We start from the raw sequence: 18,264 nt of genomic DNA on the forward strand, positions 1-18,264 counted from the left end.
GGAGTACTGGAGCTTCAAATTGCATGTTCAAGAGCCTACTATCGCTTTCATCAACAGCACTGTCGTTATCACATCAGAAATCTAAAGCACATGGAGCACGTTTTCCACTTTCAGGGGGTCCTCAACACCATCAACATGAAATCCATATACACACAGAGGAAAGTAGGATTTCAGTGTAACTTCATCTACTGACTCATGTAAGTCCAACAAGAACTCCCTTAGCACAATGAGATGCTATTTCCATTACTATTCAATTAACAAGCTGACTGTAATGGATAGCTTAAAATTATGAAAAATTCTGTAGATGCTCCTATCAAAGACATAAAAGCAAGAAATAGGCCTTTGGTCTTGTGGTTAAGATTCCCATGTTTGCCGGCACCGCGGCTCACTAGGCTAATCCTCCGCCTTGCAGCACCGGCACACCGGGTTCTAGTCCCAGTCGGGGTGCCAGATTCTGTCCCGGTTGCCCCTCTTCCAGGCCAGCTCTCTGCTGTGGCCCGGGAGTGCAGTGGAGGATGGCCCGAGTGCTTGGGCCCTGCACCCCATGGGAGACCAGGAGAAGTACCTGGCTCTTGCCTTCAGATCAGTGCGGCGCGCCAGCCACGGCGGCCATTGGAGGGTGAACCAACGGCAAAGGAAGACCTTTCTCTCTGTCTCTCTCTCTCTCACTGTCCACTCTGCCTGTCAAAAAATAAAATAATAATAATAAAAAAAAGATTCCCATGTTCCACAGAGGACCAGCTGGGTGTCCCACAGAGGTGATTTCCACCTCCGGATCCTACCTCCAGCTTCCTGCTGTTGCAGACCCTGGGGAGCAGGGGTGACGGTTCAAGTAGTTGCTTCCTACCACCCATGTGAGAGACCTGCATTGAACTCCCAGCTTCAGCCTCAGCCCTCCCCAGTCATTGCAGCCATCTGGGGAATGAACCAGCAGATAAGAGTTACAGTTCTCCTTCCCTCTGTCCCTCATCTCTCTCTTCCTTTCTGTCACCCATCCTCTCCTCCTCCCTCTCAAGTAAATCAATAAAAATTTTAAAAATCACAGAGTCAAAATCAAAGTAGAATGACATTCCTCCACATTCTTTTTCCTTTTTCTGGGAATAAAGCTTTATTACAAAGAAAACCCACTTTACAATATTCCCCAAGAAAGATAAAATAGCTCCTTAATGCTTACTATAGGGCAAATCTTGCAATTAGAACTACTCACTTGAAGTGCTGAGGTTGTATAATGCTAACAGATAACTCTATAATGCAAGCAGTTTTTAAAAGTCATATTTAACTTTTCATTATTACTGTATGGAATGCTGGTGGTGCCTGTTCATTCTGGGACAGATTTGTAATTCCAGGAAGGGAACAGGCTGCTGCCTGCTAAGGCATCCCTCGATTCTGCCTTTAATTCTCAAAAGACCTGAAGGAGGACTCTAAAGTAGACCTTCCTTCATCTTTCTTCCTAAATGTGCTTGTTTTTATTTAGAAACCAAAAGATGAGGGATCCTTTCTGTTCTGTAATTATTTCAAAAAGCACAGATTGGAGAGAAGTCTGCAATGGTGCATGTGTGTGTTTGTGTGTGTGTGCATCTGAACATGCAAGTGTACATTCACACAGTGTGTGGCTTTCTTTAAGAAAATGAAATGAACCAGAAAATAAGCCCTTTACAGTAACCTAAGAAATAAAACAAAATCATTTACAACACATGGGATTGTTGCAGGATATGTCAAGATTAGGTGGTTTAAGGGAGCCATCCTGAATGTGGAAGCAATTACAATGAAATTCATGACTCATTAGCAAACATTCCATATTGTGTTTCTCATTTCTGGGTCAATGATACTAGGAAATATAGACTTAAGATTTAGATGTTTCATTGACTCCAGTACTAGATTATAGATAGTTGGACCATACAATGACATAAAGCACAGACTCTAGAGTTTTAAAGTTCTTCATTTTTCAAATGTAGTAATTCAGTCCTTGAGGTAACTTCACAAATGTATTGGTAAGAATTAAGATGGTGAGAGAAAGGTTGTCTGTAAATATAAAGTAAGAATTACACGATGCAAATATGTACTGGCGATGTCAGTGGGATTTTGCGTGCACACTGCTTGGTATGCAAAATGGCTGGTGAACTCAAGTACCCAATACTGTATGTAATGGGAACCAGATGTCTACCAGAGAGAGAAAAATATTTTATAGCAATAAATGTGACATTGACTCTTAAAGGGTTTGCTGTTTTTAAACAACTTCCTAGTCTTACTTTTCCTCATCTTTTAAAAAAGTTTAAAGTAGATTGTGTAAGGAAATTATTTTCATATTTTAAAAGAAAGAGTACTTAACTTGCCACTAACTTCCAAAATGCATACATAAGGAGAAATGATCTGAGAAAGATAATTTTGGAATTCATTCATTTACCAAAGCACCATGCTCAGCAATGCAAAGAAAATATGAAGGCACATAAAGCATAATTCCTCCTGCCCTGAAGGAACTCAGAGTACACTGGATGCAACAGGATGTGTGCAGCTGTGTGGGGACAGCACAACCCTAGGAAAGAAGCAGAAAGTGCTCTGCGAATCAAAGGAGGGAGAGAAAACCCACAGCTTGGGAGCCCATGAAGGACGGTGACACAGACTGACCTCCCCCTATGGCTCTCACACGACCTGCTTCTGCACTGGCTCTTAGGCCACCTTGGTGAAGACCCTCCTGCTCTCTTGCCCGGCCACAGCCATGGTCTCTGACTCCATTGCTACTGCTTCCCTTCACTCACTCCCAGTGCAACCCCAACTGTGCTGCTGGACTAGCTTTTTTGAGCATTGATCTGTCCCAGATGTGGGGCACCCCAAGTTCTGGGGCTGTGCCTATGGTCCCCCTTCTCTCTTTACCATTTACCCTTTGTGACCTTGCAGAAGTCATTTAAACATTCTCCCTCTCCCCATATTCTTTATGCTGCAAAAGTGCGTATCTCATGAGCCTGGGGTCAGGATTTAGCTAGGTTCTGCTTTGCTCCATGCCAGCATGGAGTCAGAGCACTGTTAGAAACCTTTTTAGCTCTGATCCTATCAACCATCCAATCTGGTTTTTTAGGGCAGCTACAGTCCTTATTTTGCCATGCCAGGCACTTGCTTACTTTTCCAACTCTTTCTTTCAATGCCTTTCCTTCCTCAAATATCAAAGTCACTAGCCATTTTTTCTGCCTGTCATCATCCAAGCAGATCTGTGCTCAAGTCCCATGCTTGTGCATAGGCTATTCCACCTATCTGGGGTATTCAACCCTCTATTAATCTACAAAGCAAGCTCAGCCAGGTCTCCCCTCTAGTAACTTTTGCTGAACTTCCCTGATACTGTGTGAAATAATAAGGCCCTCTTTCTAAACTCTCCTGGCCCACACAGATATCATAAAGGAGTATAGTGGTCCAGGCAGTACAATGGGGAATAGTAGGAACTGTGGCAAAAAAAACACAACTTACTCCTTTGCCAAAAGATCAGCCACTCCTCATTTTTGCTATGATGGTATGAGGGCTCAGTATTGACGGTCCCTCCACTGTTCTCCAGAAAAGAGAGAAGTCTGCATTTTTTAACTAAAATCCCCAGTTGTTCAGTGTTAGAAACTAAAATTTTCTTTAATGTCATAACTTTGGAACAAATAAAAGTCCTTGGGGACCAAATGATTAACTGTGTAGACCCTGTCCCTCAGAACATCTTATTCTGGGATACCCTTCCAGATGCATACCTTCTTCCTGCCCAATTTGACTTCGCTCCAGTACTCTGCTCCTCGGAGAAAAGAACCACGTTGGGCTATCTTTGTCTTCCCAAAGGGCCCAGTGTGGTGGGTGGTTCAAAGAAGCATCTCACTAAATTCCAAATGGATACTTTCTTGGGCCAGGGGAGGGTCAATAGATGGGAGGTCATCTCAGGAAGGACAAAGGATAAAGTCACTCATACTCCAAACATCTCTGTCTAGGAAAAAAAGGCTCTACAGAACCGTAGGCTTGAGTCAATACTAACTTCCTTAGAATCATCTGGAGTCCTTCCAACAATAGCTGAGTAGCCCAGTCTTTGGTTATAAATCTCATCTATAAACCCAATCTATATATAAACTTAATCTAAATCTGGCATGTATGTGAATGACTAAATGAATTATTTAAATTTTTTAAAGAACCCCAATTCAAATGCCAGGTGTAACAATGTTTTAATTTCACTGGAACATGACCACAGACCCCTCCTGGACTCAGAAGGAAATACTTCGTCTCTAACTCTGCACTCAAGAATATGGAGAAGCCTCGTGTGGGGAAAATTAGAAGATTTGTTGACAGCAGTGACAGTACATGTTTTAAGCATTTTTCAATGCTCATAATATTTGATCCAATCGTGCAATCTATAGGCATTTATCTCAAGAAATAATCATGTACGAATACTTGACAATAGAGACGTTCATTGCATTCTATTAATCGGCTTGTTACATGAGCAGTAACAGAGAAGTACCCTCATGATTACAAATAGAAGGTAAAATCTACTGCCCACTTACTTGTATGACAGACAATGTGCTGGTGCACACATCATTTAATTTATTGTTATGCTCATCTTGCAGATGAGGGAACTGAGACAGTATGTTTAATTGACCCAATCACACAGGAAATGAGTGTCAGGGCAGGCATTGGATCTCCAAGCCACTTAGCAACAACGATCTCAAATTTCTCCTACAAACTGCACTTCTCTAAGCATTGAGGCATCTACAGCCATCGCTGCAGTCACCAGAATCATAATCCAGATGAGCTTGTGATGATACAGAAAACACTGGTGCGTATTCAGTGAAAACAGCTAAAAAAAGCACAGTTATCTTGTACAAATTGTTGGATACAAATATCGGATCGCCACGGATGGTGCTCTGGTGGAGCAGCTCCTGCAGGGCTTAGCGAGAGGGTGTCAGGAGTCTGCCCCGGAATTCAGTCACCACTCTGTCCACTCTGTCTGCTTCCTCTGCTTGTCTTGTGAAAACCAGCTTCTCCAGCTAAGCTTTGGACTCGAGATGCAAACTCTAATCCCACCTCGGAGCGATAACATAGCCCCAGGCCCAGAGAACGTCACACTTACTCCCAAGGAAAGAAGGGAACTAACCCAGGCCATACAGCAGCCCTGTCCCAATCAACTGGGATCAGGGACGAAAGTTATATAAAACCTGTTTTACGAAACAGTAAGTGGTTTGGAGGTCAAACGGATTATCTAAGTAGTGATGCTATTTTTTACATAAAATAATCATAAATATAGAGAAAAAAGATGAGAAGGAGCCACATCTAGGCATTACTTACATGTATATCTTCAGTGCTTCTTTTCTACTTCTCTATGTGCTAGAAATTTGTCTATAGCAGACACACATTTCTTTTGTAGTAAGAGGAGAAGTAGGGCCTAAATCTGAATGGGAGTTGAAAAAGGGCTGTCCAGACTGAGGGCTCAGGTGAAGAGGAGAGCAGTTTCAGGGATAATGCAATGTAGGAAACACTTACCAAAAGAGGTGAGCATCTGATCAGCAAACTCAACCTGAACGTCCCTGGGCTGCAGCAGATCTCACCACAAAGATGTGAATGGTGTCCCTGGTGGGGATTCTAGGCATGGTGGATCATGCCTTCAGTCCTGTGGTACTGTGCTGGGCGCTGGCTCCTAGGCTAAGACAAGTCAGGGCAGAGAAGAAGGGCAGGAGTCACATGACATGTGAGCAGTGATTTGAGAGGGCACAGGAACACTCACTGCAAACAAGCAACTGCGCAATGAAACAAAGAAGGGCAGAAGGAAATTCACTTTTGTGACAAAAATGGCCATTGAGTAGCAAATAAGTAGGGAAGGGGAAAAAGAGGTCAGACCATTTACTTCATAGAAAGGACAAAGACATGGCCAATGACATTAAGGGAAGGGGAAGAATTTTAGAGTCACAGCAGAAAAATGTAACCGAAAGCAAGGACAGGTGGCAGGACCCTGGTGAGACAGGGGAAGAGAAGACAGGTAGTGAAAAACGTAAGTTAGCAGGAACAAACTCATGGACTTACAACAGGTAGTAAGAAGATCACTCTCTCCAAGGTCAAGGAATGTTGACCACTGTTGTCCTATGTATCTCTGATGCTCTCCAAATGATACGTGGCCACAGGTCTTCCTGACCGTCTCCTGCCTGTGACCTCACACACGCAGGTAGACACTCTTCCATCTCCTCCTTCACCTGGCAAATGGCTACTGCATGAGTTATCACTGAATACTTAATTGACTTGGATTACTTCAGGGTGATTAGGAGGTCGGGAGCGGCCGACACAGGATGGGCCACGGTGGCAGCTTGAAGACATGTCCACAAGTTCTTCCGCACTCCTCCCATACAGGAGAGCTCCAGTGACTCAGCTGAGACAAAACAGAAAATTCAGCTTCTACCTTGTTCTCTTCCGAGACTCATCTTTGGTGTCCTGAGTGGCCATGTAAGGAGCGTGAGGATGAGACGCTGTGCGAAAGACCCTGAGCAGGTGTCCCAGCTGACAGCCTCTGCTAAGGTTGCCACGACGCCAGCATCAGCCATCAGACATGTGATCCAGGAGGTTTTAGAGAGGGCTCCAGCCTCGGCCACCACCAACCCCATGGTGGTGAGAACCAGACAGTCCCACTCAGAGCCCTGAGAGACAAAGATAAAATGCTTGCTGTGGCTTTACGGTAGTACATTTTAGGGTGATTTATCAGGCAGAAATGGATAACTGGATCAGACATCATTGGTTCTCAATAAATATCCATAAAGTTGGCTCAAACAGCAGATAAGAGAAGGCAACATTGTCTCTTGATCTTTCTCTCCCTTTTTATCATAACTTCTAGTCCTAGCCACCCCCCCTTTTTTTCTCTCCCCAAACCCAGAATGCTCCCAGTTTTCTATGGCTAGGGAAATTGTAGAAGAGAGCTACCATGCAGAGAGCCTGGGTGCTCCCCACTCCTGTACAAGGCCTTTGTTTTCTCTCTTTGGACATAAAGAAATCCAATTCCTTTTTTTTTTTTTTCAAAAGCAGTTATCATTTTTTTCCACTCTTTCCTGACCTTATTCTTTCTTCCTGAGTGATCTTCCAGTCTCTGCACCCTTTCTAGGTTGTAAAAGGAAGAACAAGATCCCTACCCAGTGATGATCTTGGCTCTAATCACCCTCATCTGGAGAGCACTGTTATTTTTGGCCACCTTCAGGTCTTCTTGTAGCTGTTCCGCCCATCTGCTGCAGGAGCTCCCACTCACTTGCCTGGCCAGCACAGGGGGTCTGCAGACGGCAGCTGTGTCAGGAGCCTGAGTGGGAAGGCAGCAAGCAGGGTGGCCAGAGGCATCACAGTGAGGATCCAGCTCCAGCCGAGGCAGTGTAGGTGGGAATGCTGAGACCCTGGGGCCTGCAGATCACCCAGCTCAGAGTGGGAGTGACTCAGAGGGCCGTTGCTGAGCAACTGACAGAGCTCAGACGAGCAGGGACCTGCAGGCACCGGACGAGCCGTTTCCCCCACCCTCTGTGTAGAAGGGCATAGTCCATCTGTGTTGCCCCTCGGGGTGGCCTGGAACATTACCGTGGAATGTCAGCCTGGGACAAGCCCAGGTGGGCGCATGTCAACAGATCCTTGACCTTGCACAAACGCACAGAATTCTGGGCAAGCAGAGTGCTGCTGGGCAGAGGAATGAAGAAGCCACCCCCCAGGAATGGCAAGCACGTTGCTAACAGGATTGGCTGGCCACACCAGCAGCAGGCAGAGCAGTATCATCTCAGGTCAAGGAGAAAGCCCCACAGCCAAAAATAGCCACCCTTGCAGTTGCCACCGTTCTAAAATTATATCATTGAAGGTTTATTCTGTGCGTCTCACCTTCGCTGGAGGCAGGTCTGGGGAGGACCCACGATATGTCCTCACGTGAAGGGGGAAAAGCTCTGACATCTCCACTGTGCTTTCTGGGGATGGGAAAGGAGGCAGGTGTTGAAAGGGCAGGAACAAGGCAGAGGAAGTGCTGGTGAGGCCTGGCAAAAGGCAGCTTCTCCTGTTTCAGAGTTTTACCCAGAAGGAGCCTGGCTGGCAGCAACATCATAAAACCAAGGCCTACACAAGTGCCAATAAATTGGAGCCACGCATGTAAACAATCCTGATAATTTATGCCTTGAAATGTCTTTACAATACATCATTATGCAGAGCTGCACACGCCTCTGCTCCAAATAGCCTAAACAGGAAAAAAGGTGCATGATGGGGCAATTAAAAGGAAGAGCAAGAGGCAGTGTCAGGAAATAGTATGCACCCACGGCACCACAGTGTAGTGCTCAGGCCGGCTCAGCCAGGCCTCCAGGTCTGGGAAGTGCAGGCAAGGACTTCGTCTTTATGGATAGAAGTTAGCCTGACCCCAGGAGATTTAGCAATCCACAAAATCAAAGCAAACCATCACTGCCGGAAAACCACTTCCAGCTCCTGTATCACAAAGCAACAGTTTTGCATGATTCCATTTTTAAGGTCCTTAAGAAACACACAAGAATTTCAGGAAGGTAAATCCACTCTGCTTAAGCCACCTCTGTGGCAACGAGTAAAGTACCTTGGCTGCCAGTGGTGGCCTTTAGAAAGGAATAAAGTAGCAATCAGAGGAAGTAAGGTAGGACAAGGGGAAAGCGGGAAAGACCAAAGCATGCTGATTCCTACAGGAATAACCAACATCTCCACACCATTTGACAGTTTATAAAGAACTTCTACATAACTTTACCTCTGATCTCCAAAACCTTCACAACAAGGAAACTTGGCTCTCATTCTAAAAAGGCCACTCTGAATGATATCCCAAGGTCACCTAGCTGGTTAGTTGGATACAAGGTCAGGTCTTGAAACTCAAGTCTTGCTAGTTGCCTAAATCCTCTGCTTTTCTTACTCCAGGAGTCTTTTTTTAAGATTTATTATTTATTTATTTGAAAGTCAGAGTTACACACAGAAGGAGAGGCAGAGAGAGAGAGAGAGAGAGAGGTCTTCCATCCTCTGATTCACTCCCCAGTTGGCTGCAACTGCCAGAGCTCCGTGGATCTGAAGCCAGGAGTGAAGAGTTCCTCTGGGTCTCCCATGTTGGTGCAGGGGCCCAAGGACTTGGGCCATCTTCTACTGCTTCCCCAGGCCATAGCATAGAGCTTGATTGGAAGTAGAGCAGCCAGGTCTCGAACCGGCGCCCATATGGAATGCCAGCACTGCAGAAAGCAGCTTTACCCACTACACCACAGCGCCGGCCCCACTCCAGGAGTCTTTGGACAAGTTTCTCCTGGATCAACTGAGTCACTCACTGTGACTTCTCAACATTGATTCAGCCACACGCTGAACACATAGGAGTGAGCCTCGACTACTGTGGGCATTTTTCTGCAAGCAGGAGTTCACCTTCACAGAAATTTCACATAACTGAGCCCTTAGCCACCAATCACAGCTGTCACCTTTTAGGAGGGCCACTTCTGCCCATGCAATCTCAAGCGGCTCCTGCCGTCCTGTCCTGGTCACTCTTAATACTCAATACCATCTGAAATTCCATTGTTCGGGTGTGCATTTATCCTTTTATGGCCTGCTTCTCTCTCCACATACTTAGGTTTTCAGAATAAAAACCTAGTCTCATTCAAAAATGGCTCTCCAGATTTAGAACATAGTAGGTGTCCAACAAATAAGTACATAATAAGCATTATCTGTCCAATAAATGACATTGAACATCAAGTACAGCTTTTTTCCCCAAGCCTACTGTTGTCTGAAATAGTATGAGAATGCATACTTCAATCATCTCACTTAGTCAAAATCACAGGTTCCTTCCATGATTTGCGTGCAGCTTGTCCCTAATGGATTCACGTATTCGGAAGTTTGGTCCTCAATGTGGTGGTATTAAGAGATGGTGCAACTTTTAGGAAGTGAGACTTGATGCAAGGTCATTGGAGATGCTGTTCTCAGAAGATATTAGTGCAATTCTCATGGAACCCTGGTTAGTGCACGAGAGAGCAAATTGGTCCCTCCTCCTTCTGACTTCCTGTCTCACGTGCGGCCTCTCACTCGTGTACTTGTCCCTGCCGTGGTACCAGGTGCCATGAGGTGACCCAGCCAAGGAGGGGCCTCACCAGAGTGGAGCTGACCAATCTTGGACTTTGACCCACCAAGACTTACCCAGCCTCTGGGACTGATCCACTGCCAGAATACCCGATCTATAAAGAACATTGGGATGAAACAATAGTGAAGAAAGTGACTGGGAGAAGGAAAGCTCAGTCTGAAGTGGCTGTATCTTGTGCCACTCAAGGCAAGAACAAGGGCCATCTTGTGATGCTAAAAGGCAACAAATTTAAAACAAATAAAAGGAAATACTTCTTAAAGCAGCATATAATCTACCTGTGGAATTCATTGCCTCAGGATATTATTGAGGCAAATAGTCTAGCAAGATTCAAGAAAGGATTAGACATTTATATGAACAGGAATAATATTGGCAGTTGCACTAACCAGGTTAAAAAGTTACAAGGCATGTCCGTCCTGAGCTCCAGGGCATAAGTGTCCACCAGCTGGGGTGAAGGAGGAATTTCCCCCTGTGACTGGGCATTGCATAATTGGCCAGATGCATGAGGCCCGTAGTTCTGCCGTCTCCTGTAACTCAGGAAGGGACGGCTGCTGGGGAGTAGTTCCTGGGGCAAACGGACCAACGACCTCTAACATGGTGTTTCCGTCTTCCGTGGCCCAGTCCTGAAGAGGAGGTACAGAATTTGCAAAATTGAAGTTTTCCATTTTGGAAAGCAGAAATGGAAAAAATAACTTCCCTCTTCCTGATGATGAAAATATCTCACAGAAGGAGATCATGCCGTGGCTGTAATCTTGTTAGCGCCTGGCTGACAGTGGCAAGAGGACGTCTGAGTTCTTCCAAACATCAGCACGTAAGAGTCCTAGTGGAATCTCCCCCAAGGGCATCATCCACCCATTTCTCATGTCCACCTAACGCTGCGCCTCATGCACATGCACCTAACACATGTGTTTCCTGAGAGCACATTCGTGCCACCGTGGAAGGAGAAGCCATGCACACTGCTGCCACTCACCTTGTGAAAGTTTCCTCTTTGCTAGAGAATCAGGCACAACCTTTGAGTCTTGGTGATGTGTGCTGTGCGTTTGTTCACTCTAACCCTGGAAAACTGAAAAGGCAATTGTTAGCCAAGTATCTGAATACAAGTGTTCATAATGCACAGTGTCCTACTAAAGCCCTGAAACCAAATAGTTGCTCTCCTCAACAAGCAAGTCTTAGTTATTCGGGTGTGGACAACACTCAAGCAACCGTGTCAGGCCCAGTGCTGTGGTGTAGCAGGTAAATCTGCTGCCTGCAGTGCCTGCATCCCATACAGGCTCTGGTTCAAGTCCCAGCTGCTCCACTGCCCATCCAGCTCTCTGCTATGGCCTGGGAAAGCAGTAGAAGATGGCCCAAGTCCTTGGGCCCCTGCACTCATGTGGGAGACCTGGAAGAAGCTCCTGGCTCCTGGCTTTGGAATGGTCCAGCTTCAGCCATTGTGATCGTTTGGGGAGTAAACCAGAGGATGAAAGATACTCTCACTCTGTCTCTCTCTCTCTCTCTCCCCATCTGCCTCACTGTAAACTTTCCCTTTCAAATAAATAAAATAAATCTTTTAAAAAGAAAGAGAAATTGTGTCCGTGTTTGAACTACAGGAAAAGTGTGTCCCTCAACTGAGGTACATTAAAAAAAAATCTCTGCAAGTTCAAACAGAAAAGGCTGTTTTAAACCTTCAATACAGCAATGAGCCTAGACCATTCCAAAGATCCCTGGACAAAAGTGAACAAATACTCAGCAAAATGTTGTTAATGCATGTGCTTTTCGAGCAAGAGAAAGGGACCACAGATTCCATTCATACTTTCAGCTATGTTCTCACACAATATACATGAAGACACACCGGTCTAGGCCCCAAGAAAAGTCTCATGTGAATTCAGATAAAGCTATCTTAAAGTATTTTGCAAATACAGGCAAGACTTGTTCTCTTGCACCATCCATAAAAGTCAACAGAATAACATTAACTGGATTCTCTTAGTAAAAGAGTCTCATATGGGGTCTCGCTCCGATCTAGAGGAAAGACCTTCCAAAGTGCAGGTGCTGTTTCGGATAGCTGCCTGTCATTTTACCAACAGTATGCATACAAGCCTTTGCGAGTTCGGTATTTTCTCTCAGCCTAAGCTTTCCTGTTTACTTTTTTCATGTGGTTATTATGGGAGTATAGCTTGTCTGAATTTTGTTCCTTGGTGTGGAGGGACTTCAGTTGTTAATGTTTGTTTATTGCTTAGAATGAACCACACATTATGAGAAAAACAAGTAATTATAGGTGAACGGTGCAAGCTCCGCAGTCAGAATGGGGCCAAAATCTCACTCAATTTATCTTCCTGTGCCTCTCTTTTCTCATCTGCAGAACGGAGATATAATAATGATAGTCTCTGCAGCACAGAGCTCACCCACAGTGCCTGTCATACATTAAGTGGACAGATGCAACCTATTATTACGACCATGCAGATTTGCCTATGTACTCGTAAGCATGAGAAGTGCATATCCCATTTCCCTATGATTGCACAGCTCTCATAAATGTTTCATGGCCCTTGGTACGCACTGCCCAATGAGTTTCCTGAAGGGTCTTGCCAACATACTCTCCCAGCAATGTGAGCCTGTTGGTTTCACCACTGCTTGGAGTACAAAGAGAATTAACATTAACTGGGAATTTTTTAAAAAGTGAAAAAAGACAATGGGGAGAAAAGGGAAGCAGGAAAGGGAAAAAAATTAAGTAACAACAACAACAAGAAAACCTTTGTGCAAGCAAGCTACTGTGTAGGGAAATAAACATTCCATGAGTACTGTCAACCGTGGCATCAGCCAGTCTCCTTTATGCAAATTACGAATGCATCCTAACACACCTCTCAGAGCCCCCAACCCGCAGTCACGCACCTTGTGGCTTCCTGGCTCAGAGAAGTAGCAGGAGGAAGAGCAGTGTCCTGGCCTGGTTTTCCGCCACCAGGGCCAGGGATTCATGGCTCACCCTGGGTAGGGAGCTGGTGCAGGCAGGCCCACTCTTTGGAAACCCGGGGAAGCCAATTGATAAATATTCTTCTCACGAGGTGGAAAACAGCACGGAGTGGCACAGTCCAGGTCCGGACGCAAGTCAGGGAAGGTGTAACTCAATGAGGCATGTCACCTGAGCTCAGAGGGGAGCTCTCTGGAGGACCAGTTGGTTCGTGCAGCTTTTGAAGAGACCGAAGAATAACTGGGAAGGGAGGAACAAAGAAAAGCAGGAGAGAAAGGGAAACTTTGGCCTCTGGGAGTGAATTCATGGCCTGGGCAAGCATTGGGAGACTGACAAAGCTGAAATCGAAATTTTCTAACTCGAGGAGCCCAGCTGGAGACTTCTCACTCTTTCCTGCCCTCTGGTTCTCTTGAAAAGCTTGTGAGGAGGAGTCCCTGTGGGTGGTGCTTTCGGGCACCCGGTCTGACCTCCCCACTCATCCCACACCCTCTGAGGCCTTAGCAGGTCCTGGCTCCCCGACGGTGGAGGCTGAAATCATGGTCGTGCCCTTTCTCCATGTGTGGCATTGCTGTTGACTCTCAGATCTGGTGCTGGCTGAATGGCTGGAAGGCATCCATTGCTCCGAAGCAGGGAGCTTGGCATAGCGTTCTGTCCTGGCTCCCCTGACACCCTCACACCCTGGTATGAAGCATACCTAGAAGACTCATTCTCCCAGCACTTACCACCCATGTAACCCCATGCAGGGAATTAACCTCTCCAGACCTCAGCTGCCTGGCCAGTTAAGCCTTGCAGAGGCTTAAAACAAAATAAAACAAATGTTGTATTTGTTAATTTCTACTTGAAAGGTAGAGCCACTGAGAGGGAAGGAGATGGAGAGATAGAGAAAGAAAGAGAGATCAGGGTTGGAGCTGTGGCACAGCTGGTTAACGCCCTGGCCTGAAGTGCCAGCTTCCCATATGGGCGCCGGTTCTAGTCCTGGCTGTTCCACTTCTGATCCAGCTCTCTGCTATGGCCTAGGAAAGCAGTAGAGGATGACCCAAGTCCTTGAGCCCCTGCACCCACGTGGGAGACCCGGAAGAAGCTTCTGGCTCCTGGCTTTGGATCAGTGCGGCTCTGACCATTGCGGCGATTTGGGGAGTGAACCAGCGGATGGAGGACCTCTCTCTCTCTGACTCTACCTCTCTCTGTAACTCTACCTTTCAAATAAACAAAATAAATCTAAATAAGAAAAAAAGAAAGAAAGAGAGATCTTTTGTTTGCTGGTTCACTTCCCCAAGTGACCACAACAGCCAGGGTTGGCCCAGGCTGAAGCCAGGAGCCAGGGACTTCATCTTGGATTTCCCATGTGGGGGGCAGGGGCCCGAGACCTGAGCCATCATCTGCTGCTCCCTGGGATGCATTAGCAAGAAGCTTGATCAGAAGCAGAGCAGCCAGGGCTCAAACCTGCATTCCTCTATGAGATGTGGGCATTGTAAGTTGTGACTTAACCTGCTGAGCCACAAAGCCTGCCCCAGGCTTTTTTAAACACACACTCATTTTTGTGCAGTTGAATGTTTGAAAATCAATTACTCCTCTCCATGTTTATAGCTCACAAGATGACTTTTGAAAAATCAAGAAAGAAAGAGATTTCTTTTTTCCTCTCCAACAAAAAAAGGCAATTAAACATCAAATATTAACTGGTCCTGGGAGTAAATTTTTTTAATGGGTTAAAGACTTGGCCATTATAGACCTCCAATATGTAATTTTTAAGAAAGGACCAGGTAATATATGTTTTTAAATTAAATGGAAGATGAAATGCCAGAGCCAGTGTATCTATTCAGAAAGCACTTTTTTTTTTATCCATTTTCAGTAGCTTCCCGATTGCATCATGCCTTTTAAGTGGCCCAATTTGTTTAACAGCACTTTATTTTAAACCTTCACTTGCGAAAAGCATTGATTTATGATAGGGCTGATGAAAGCAATGGTGTCTTAAGCAATAATGATTTCAATTACAGGACTTCCACCAATGTGCATTATTCTGATTTGCCTTCCATTCTTTCCACATTTTTATTCACTAAGGAAGGGGCATGGATAGGTGATGTAATTTTGAAAAGTCCCTGGACAAATTTAATATCAGAAAAGAATGTATAGACAGATGGACTGATGAGCCTTTTTTGATTATGTGAATGTATTGTATTTTAATATGCTCTGACAAACTCCCAAACAGCTCCCCAAAGAGTTCCTACTCGATGTCATTAGGGTTATTTAGTGCCTGGATCCTGCTCAGTTCCCGCTGGAGCCACTGAAGAGGTGGGTATGTGCTCTGCAGTCCCCGCAGGCCTAGCGCTCAGAGCTTTGCTGCCTCTTTCCGTGGGGCTGGAGAAAACAAAAGCTCGCCCTTAGCTCCTTAACTCATTCCTACCCAACAATGACAGAAACGCACGCTGAATCCTGAGACTGCACCTCAGTCAGTAAGAAAGTGAACTCAGTCTGGAGTCAAAAGCAAGGGGCTTCGCCTCGCTCATCTCGTGCAGAACGCAGCCGAACACAAGGACCTCCTGTCCTGCTCCCTCCTGGTGGCAGAATCTGAAGGAGCCCTGTCTGATGGGATAGCTACTAATTGCCACCACATGCGGTCATGGGCCAAGCAGTGCCACAGCTTCAGATGTCTGAAAGCAATCGAGAACTTCCTATCATTGTGTGAAATTGAAGTGTCTCAGGTTTTAAAAGTCAAACGAACACTGACCAGATCCAGCCTGGACCACCTCTCTCAGGCGCCTCGGTGGTACCCAAGGGGCGAATCCATCTGGACCTGGAGAGGCGATGGCACAGCAGGGCCAAAGTTCAGCAACAATGGTTTCCAGATTACCAACGTGCATGGGTCCTGCTATTTCATAGACACTTTATGGAAATCTATTATCTGCTAGGAGTCATGGGATGACCATTGGAAACCCCCTACAAAAAGGAAGAATACCCATCATCTGCCTTTAAGACAGTGGAGTCTTAAGACAGCTAAGAGTCTAACACCACACGTACAACATGTGAACGATTCCAGGTATAAACAGGGAAGGAGAAACACAATGACATCGTGAACTTCAATCTGCCACATTTGCTGCTAGCTGAGAGTCTCCTTTGTTCCCCTGCAAGGTGGTTGGTTCCTCCCTGTGCTCTGCTTTGATGCCCCATTCTAATTTAAGAATCATTCCTGGACGGCGCTGCGGCTCAATAAGCTAATCCTCCACCTGTGGCGCCGGCACATGGGGTTCTAGTCCCAGTCGGGGCGCCGGATTCTGTCCCGGTCGCTCCTCTCCCAGGCCAGCTCTCTGCTGTGGCCCGGGAGTGCAGTGGAGGATGGCCCAAGTGCTTGGGCCCTGCACCCCATGGGAGACCTGGAGAAGCACCTGGCTCCTGGCTTCGGATCAGCGAAGTGCACAGGCCGCAGTGGCCGTTGGGGGGTGAACCAATGGAAAAGGAAGACCTTTCTGTCTGTCTCTCTCACTGTCCACTCTGCCTGTCAAAAAAAAAAAAAAAAAAGAATCAGTCCTGTGAACAGAGTCCACATAGGATACATTCCCAGTAAAATCCCCAGCAGCAACTGGAAGCGAAAATTACAATCACACCTTGATTAAGTTTTCCTTTATCAAATCAATGTTACAGATTTCCTAATTAGGTGCTGGCCCTTATATGATTTAAATCCAGCTCTTAATCTTACCTATCCTGTGCTGCTGTAGTTTTTAATGAGAGGTGACTAGTGAATGCTCTGTGCATTAATCTCTCTAGAAAATCACCTTAATAGTTTATTAATTTTTTTTTACTTTTTAAATGTATCTGACGATGGCCCTGTAGGGAGAAGCCATTTTTTAAATTATTTGTTAATTCAATTTATTTGAAAGACAGAGACAGAGATCTCTCATCTACTGGTTCACTCCCCACGTGCGCAGAACAGTCAGGGCTGGCCAGGAGCTGGGAACACGATCCAGGTCTTCCTTGTGGATGTCAACAACTCAACCCAGTCTATCACCACTGCTGCCCCGGGTCTGCGCTGGCCACCAGCTGGAACCAGGAGTGGCTGCAGGACGTGAACACAGATGCTCCAGCATCCCAGCTGGCATCTTCACCACTACACCAAACACCCACCACGTTAGCTTTTTTTGGAAAAAAGATGAAATAGAAGCCCCAAGATGCAAATGAAGGCATCTGGGTCCATGCAATAGATTTTGTGGCTTAGTACTCGAAAAATTATACACCAAATTCCATTGCAGAAGAAAGATCAAATCTGAGATTCTTTCTTTTAAACTGTTATCATTTCCCATACCCTTCCTGGAAGGGCCTTAAAAGTGCTTCCACGGAAATGGACCCCTTTTCTCCTCCTTTCAAATAGACTCTTGCCTTCCATTACCTTTTCCAGTGGCACTGCCCAGAGCTAAAGGTTTCAAACATCACGACTATGGGCAGGAAATAGAAATAGCCAAAGTAGGTGGTGCCCTGTGCTAAGAACTGAGCACTGAATGGATTTAAACACCACATCTGATACATTCTGTACCTGAACAACAGGCAATTATACTAGACCTCGTTTCCTTCTCTGAATAAAATTGCCAGGTAAACCTCAGTCCCCCTGCCCTTCCTCTCCTTTTTGGCCCATCCCCATGGAAACCTCGTCCATTTCTTCCTCCTGAGTTTTAAATCACAGGTAACAGGCTGTACCTGCTCAGGGCACCTGATGCAGCTGAACATCTGAGTGGCTGGCAGTTTGAAAAGGTCACTGACCTTCCCTGTTAGAGGCTGATCTTCTCCAGAGGAGAAAAGCAGAGATAGAGTGACTGGCTCAGGGTCACACGGTTGGTCCCCACGATTTGTTCCCTAGCATTCTCTTCACTCCTCTCTCAGCCATTGTTATAAATAACGGATCTCAAACTAGGATTTTACTGAAATCTCACCTTAAATGCTAGTTCATTATAGGCTGACTATCCCTAATTCAAAATTTTGAAACCCAAAATTCATCCAAATGCAAAACATGTTGCCAAAGGGTAAATTTCCACACTTTACCTCATGTGACAGGTCACAAAGAGCAGGTGTGCTAAATTATACCAATGCACAAGGTATGCATGAAACATAAATAAATGAATAAATTATCTCATATTTAGACTTGAGTCCCATCTACAAGAAACCTCTGTGTATGTTTTCAAGTAGTCCAAGATCCAAATCCCCTCTGTTCCTAAGCATTTAATGTAAGGGACACTCAACCTGGAGGGAATTTTGGCAAGTACCACACCTATCT

The 18,264-nt window shown here is 45.6% G+C and overlaps 1 long non-coding RNA gene across 23 annotated transcripts in view; it reads right to left on the reverse strand.

Moving 5' to 3' along the window:
• Positions 1-18,264, reverse strand: part of LOC103352191 (uncharacterized) — a 185,912-nt gene that overhangs the window by 133,365 nt on the left and 34,283 nt on the right. For 12 of the 23 annotated variants that reach the window (XR_016218694.1, XR_016218684.1, XR_011380427.2 and 9 more), the window contains 4 exons: positions 12,932-13,247; positions 11,037-11,129; positions 6,028-6,632; positions 5,491-5,649 (listed from right to left, as the gene is read on the reverse strand). This is a non-coding gene — a long non-coding RNA (uncharacterized LOC103352191). Of the gene's footprint in view, positions 1-5,490; positions 5,650-6,027; positions 6,633-7,118; positions 7,591-7,828; positions 7,923-8,882; positions 10,690-11,036; positions 11,130-12,931; positions 13,248-16,387; positions 16,500-18,264 lie in introns of those variants that run through there. The other 11 variants (XR_011380425.2, XR_016218687.1, XR_016218701.1 and 8 more) reach the window with 8 other exon arrangements.

This window comes from Oryctolagus cuniculus, chromosome 12, assembly GCF_051225735.1.
Source record: "Oryctolagus cuniculus isolate XC-2025 breed Fujian yellow rabbit chromosome 12, ASM5122573v1, whole genome shotgun sequence".
Lineage (NCBI taxonomy): Eukaryota > Metazoa > Chordata > Mammalia > Lagomorpha > Leporidae > Oryctolagus > Oryctolagus cuniculus.